Here is a 5,461-nt window from a genome sequence, read left to right on the forward strand (position 1 = left end):
AAAGATGATATAAAAAGAAATGACCATATTATAATATGTATCCGATAACTTTGATTATGCAGGGTTTGAGTACTGAGTTAAGAAGTAGACTGTTGAAATAACAATTTGCATATAATCTAGTTGGTGGAGTTAGCACTGCATCAGCAGTATTAAAGTTTGCTGTTTTAATACGTACGTAGGATCGATAGAGATCATGATCTGATCTCTATATATGCTCTTCTACCCACTAGACTCTTGGTTAGACAATCAGGAATATAATTGGATAATTAGACTTAGATGCCCTAAATCAATGACAACAACACATGCATACACTCGTAGCGGTAAGATATCTAAGAAAATATGGATATACGAAATATTCCAGCTATATATATATATATATATGTTGCACATCTGGTTGAAGTATGGAGGTAACGCGCATATATATCTCGTGACATATATGCAGAGCTTCTCGACGTTCTCGTGAGTTTTCAAGATCAACTGGCGATTTACAATAAACAACATATATATGATCTCCATTAATCTAGAGTAATGAAAACAAAAATAAAGAGGGGACAGGAAACTATGGACAACAAACGTGGGAAGGACTAGGAGGAGTGAAAAGGAGGAGAATTAGAGTAAAAAGGGAAAGTTTTTATGGATTTAAAAGAGTGATCAAGAGCTAGAAAAAGTTTAGAGATCGATATTATAGAATAACAACCCAAATACTATGCACCCAAATCGCTGAAATGGTACTCATGATCATGTTCAGATGGTGTGCTTATTTATCTATGAAACAAATGGCATGGAAAAAAAAAAAAAAAAATTTGACGTTCGGCTTTCAGACAAACCATTTTGTCGCACCAGGGTCAAATTAAAGCTACTCTGTCGCCCATTTTTATCGCTGTACGCTCAGTGTTATTATTATTATTATTTAATTTTTTTCATATTTTTAATTTTTTTAATTATTAAATTAAAAATATATTAATATATTTAAAATCACTTTCATAATTATTAAATAAAAAAAAATTCAAACGATACACTTAAACAGTAGCGACTATCGGCAGCATTGCCCAACCGTCTAATTAAACAAAGAGGTAATCGAAGGGGGGCCATCGTGGGGTTAAGCCACGTTTTGGACGCGATCGTCAGGTCTTTAAAAAGTTGACAACTTGACATGACTGACCCAATGAGAGAATCTCTCTTTATCCAGAGCAGATGACTCCCAACCCATCCGCGTTCAGATACCCATATCTCTTAGCTTATCTTCTATCCTCTTTTGTATATTATTTTTATTTTTCCTCGCAACCCCCAGATGGTTCAAAAACCAATAATTTGGTCGATGGACGTACGGGCCCACGTATATATATCTATACTAATATATAAAGTGCGAATCGCTTAAGAATAGTGTTTTCGTCCAACATTTTTATTTTCAATTTTACCCTTAGTTTTATTTGACAATTACGGTTATTTGTATTCTACTTTTATTTTACTGATGCTTCTTTTGGTCTTTCTCCATACCTACACTGTTCCTACCCAAAACGGCGCTGTTTTGACACCACCAAAAACCTAACTATAAAAGCAACATAAACTTCTCTCTCTCCCTTCCAGATCTTTCTTGCCTGCCTCCCTTCTCTCTCTCTCTCTCTCTCTCTCTCTCTCTCTCTTCCAATTTTTTTTCTTGTTTATCGTCGTTTGATGTATATTACCTTCGTATTTTTCAAATCTACAAAACAAAAATTGTTTTTCTTTCCGTTTTTGCTATCTGTGTTCATATGTTTTTTTTTTGGCTTTCCATTCAAGTTTATTTATTTTTTGTTGGGTTTGATTTGTTCTACTTTTTTGTTTCTTGTTCTTCAAATTTTGATTTATATGACTTGTGTTTTTTTGATTTCTCCCCCACCAACGCATCTTTACTAACTGTGTTTTATTTTTATTTCTTAGTGTTCTGAGTACCTGTTTTGAATGGAATAAAGGCAGACGGGAAAAAATAGATCTTGAATTGTGGATTGGCCGGTACTAATCATTCAACGTACAATAGCTTGGCATCAACCGTGCATTTTTCACTGCAGGTAAAGGGGTTGCCCTATTGATCCACGAGTCCATGATCACTGTTTACTTTGCATCTTTTCTTACGTAGTAAAAGAGAGAAAAGATTTATTTCAAAAAATAAAAAAAAAGAGAGAAAAGATTTCCCAAAGATACCGGCATCCATTATCCATATATATATATATATATATATATGTAGGATCATTTATTTGCAGATCACATCATACAAAGTCCCTAAAGCAGTTTGAAATATGCAGACCCTCGATCTGATCTCCCTCTTGATTGATTTCAGAAATCAACCACACACCTGCACAAACAGTTAAAAAAAGGTTAAAATATCAAGTGGGTCTATTCCCTTTTTGTAGGGAATGAATTGAGTATGGTATTATTTCACCATGCACCTTGGTCTAATTACTCATTCAGTGGAAAGACAGAAATTCTTGTCGGCAAGACTTACTATTGCTGACTGCTCACCAACTAAGGCCGGGTACTATCTCTCTCTCTCTATCTCTCTCTCTAGAGGTTGATCTTTTCATCAGTATGGTATGCTTCACTACTCCACTCTTTTTTCTTTTTTTTTTTTCTTTTTTTTTTGTGTTAAAGGGAAAGGAAATATAGGTGAAGGTGGACACGAGGTACTTAAGTTGCAGAACGGCCTACTTCAAAAAAAAAAAAAAAGTTGCAGAACGGCCAAGATGGCGCAGGTGGGGTGTCTTGCATTGAATCCAGAAGCAATCCTGCAACAAACGATTGGGTTCCAAAGATCAACGAAGATCAGGTACTGATTTTTCATGGTTTTTATTAGGATCTGATTATATTGGAAGAAAAAGATTTGAACCATAGTAAGTTGATAATCAAGAACTAACTGTTGTTTTGTTCTTTGAATGAACATAGGTCTTTGTCTCCTCAAAACCAAATCGGAGCGAGAGCTCTTAGATGTGTCGGTAGGAGGGAGCTTTTGAGAAAGGGACTTAGCACCAACTTTTCCTGTAAACTTTTTTAATCGATAGAGATTAGATGAGCATCATGAAAGTTTTAAAAAATTCACGTAATGGGTTTTCAACTATTCAAGCGATGACTTCTCCCAATAGTATTTGTTTGTTTTCTCTGTTGTTTGCCTTTAGGTTCTATTTGTTTTGTTGGGTTGTCACCCGGTGGCCCCCTTGCCGCCACCATGTCAAGGTCACACGGCATCACCGTATGGTTGGGTGCATCGTGGTTAGACAGCACGGCAATCAGTTTTGGATGCTTTCCCGACAGGACTGGGAGTTGGTGGGTGAGAGTCGTTGGAGTTGGTGGATTCAGTATCTATTTATATATATAATAACCGTATATATATAATATATTATATATTATATAATATTTTATCTAAAATAGTAACGGAGTGGGTGTGCACGGCAATTAATTTTGGATTCTTTCCCGACAGGAGTTGAGAGTCGGTGGAGTGGGTGAGATGATAATATATATTATATAATATTTTATCTAAAATAGTAATGGAGTGGGTGTGCACGGCAATTAATTTTGGAATCTTTCTCGACAGGAGTGGGAGTTGGTGGGTGAGAGTCACTGGAGGTGAGATGATAATATATATTATATAATATTTTATCTAAAATAGTAACGGAGTGGGTGAGATGATAATAATATATATTATATAATATTATATATATTATATAATATTTTATCTAAAATAGTAACGTAATGGGTGTGTCCGTGCATGACTGCACCTTAAACGCCATCTAATAATCACGTGGATCTATACTGCAAAACGTTGGACTGTAAAAAGAGTAGAGATGGGCATCGTGGGACCCATTGTTTGACTGCAAAATGTTACAGGCTACAGCTGGCCAACTCATATAAAAGACAACTAAATGTACATTCTCTTTAGTAAATTAATAATCTAATTTTAGAAAGAGAACAATTCATTATTAGTGTTGTTGAAGCAGTATAGATCCACGTGATGATATTAAAGATACAAAAATAGACCTGCCACTAAACCTATAACTCTCTTTTCACCTACTCTAGATTATTGGATCAACTTTTCTGAAGACTTGAAGGATGAGATATTTCTGAAGACTCGATGATCAATGCATGCATCAAATGTCAAAAGTTTCCACTCAAGTTAGGTAGGGGAGCTGCTTGCTTTAAGAAAAACAAAACATATAGCGAATATTAAGGCTTGGGATCCAAATTTAATGGTTGGTAGGCATATTATATAGGTACTACTGCATGATATTTGAAATTAATCAGGCGGCCAGCCAATGGTAATGTACGTGTTCATGACTAATTGTGCCAACCTAACTAATATAATTTGTGGACAGAAATTTGCTGCGTGTTTGTATATATGACTATATGAGTTTCTGAGCATCCGTTCCCAGATAAAGTAGTTAAGAAACACTCATCATGATTAGCTATCTGTTGAAAAATTAACAAGACGTTAACAGCAGTAGTGTCTATAGTTCGGTGGAAGCCTAGATATAGATTTATATATATATATATATATTTTTATATATATAGAGCTTATCTTGCAAATAGAGATGATCAATGCACATCCTTTCTGTAAATTTAATGATAATCTTTATAAAAAAATTTCATTATTTAACTATTAGCATATACTTCATTTAAATTGTTTCAATTCATATATGAATTTTGTATAAAATTATATTAAGAATTAAAAATATAAATAAATAAAATTTAAAATGTTGTAAAATTTCTTTTTCAATTTATATATTAATAATGACTTAAAATTTAATAATAATGTTTATAAAGGATTTTTGTTATCTAGATATTAGTACACAGTTCATTTAAATGTTTTTGCTTAACATATGAGTTATAAATAAAATTTTGTTGAGAATCTAAAATGTAAAAAAAAATTAAAATGTTTTAAAATTCTATTTCTTTTATTTTAGTGTTACCCTTTTCTGGGAGTTGTTACAAGACAGTCAATAAATGTTAGTTTTGTGAATAATTTAATATTATTTGTTGGGAGTTTGATATTCAAACTATTTTGATATGTGTATATATTATATGGTACACATACAGACGCATTGTGAAGGAAATGACTAAACTAATCCCTGTTGAGTGTAACAGCGGAAGGAGGGTGATACGCTATCCACGAGCATATCACCGATCCCTATTGAGTGTAACACCAGTCCCTCGATCGATCGGTCAAAGACTCAAAAGCTAGCTATTTATCTAATTATTTATATTGTAATTGCATTAATATTAATATAATTAATACTACTATATTTATTATTATTATTATTATTATTATTAGGGAAGCCAGCTTATGATCAATATCACATATATAGCACAAGACTTTTGTTTTTTTTTTTTTCAGCATATATATATACTAAGGAGCAAAATCGGAAATAAAATAGAGAAAAAAAATCAAGCGGTTAAAATATAAAAAGACCAAAACGTCTGTCAGAAAATAAAA

The 5,461-nt window shown here is 33.1% G+C and overlaps 1 long non-coding RNA gene across 1 annotated transcript; it reads left to right on the forward strand.

The window, feature by feature from the left end:
* The first annotated feature begins 1,581 nt into the window (after nt 1–1,581).
* On the forward strand, nt 1,582–3,133 carry LOC122303026. Its single transcript, XR_006240589.1, has 4 exons — nt 1,582–2,048; nt 2,391–2,512; nt 2,629–2,803; nt 2,920–3,133. It is a non-coding gene; the product is annotated as an uncharacterized LOC122303026 (long non-coding RNA).
* Nucleotides 3,134–5,461: the final 2,328 nt, after the last annotated feature.

The sequence above is a fragment of the Carya illinoinensis genome, chromosome 3, assembly GCF_018687715.1.
Source record: "Carya illinoinensis cultivar Pawnee chromosome 3, C.illinoinensisPawnee_v1, whole genome shotgun sequence".
Taxonomy (NCBI): domain Eukaryota; kingdom Viridiplantae; phylum Streptophyta; class Magnoliopsida; order Fagales; family Juglandaceae; genus Carya; species Carya illinoinensis.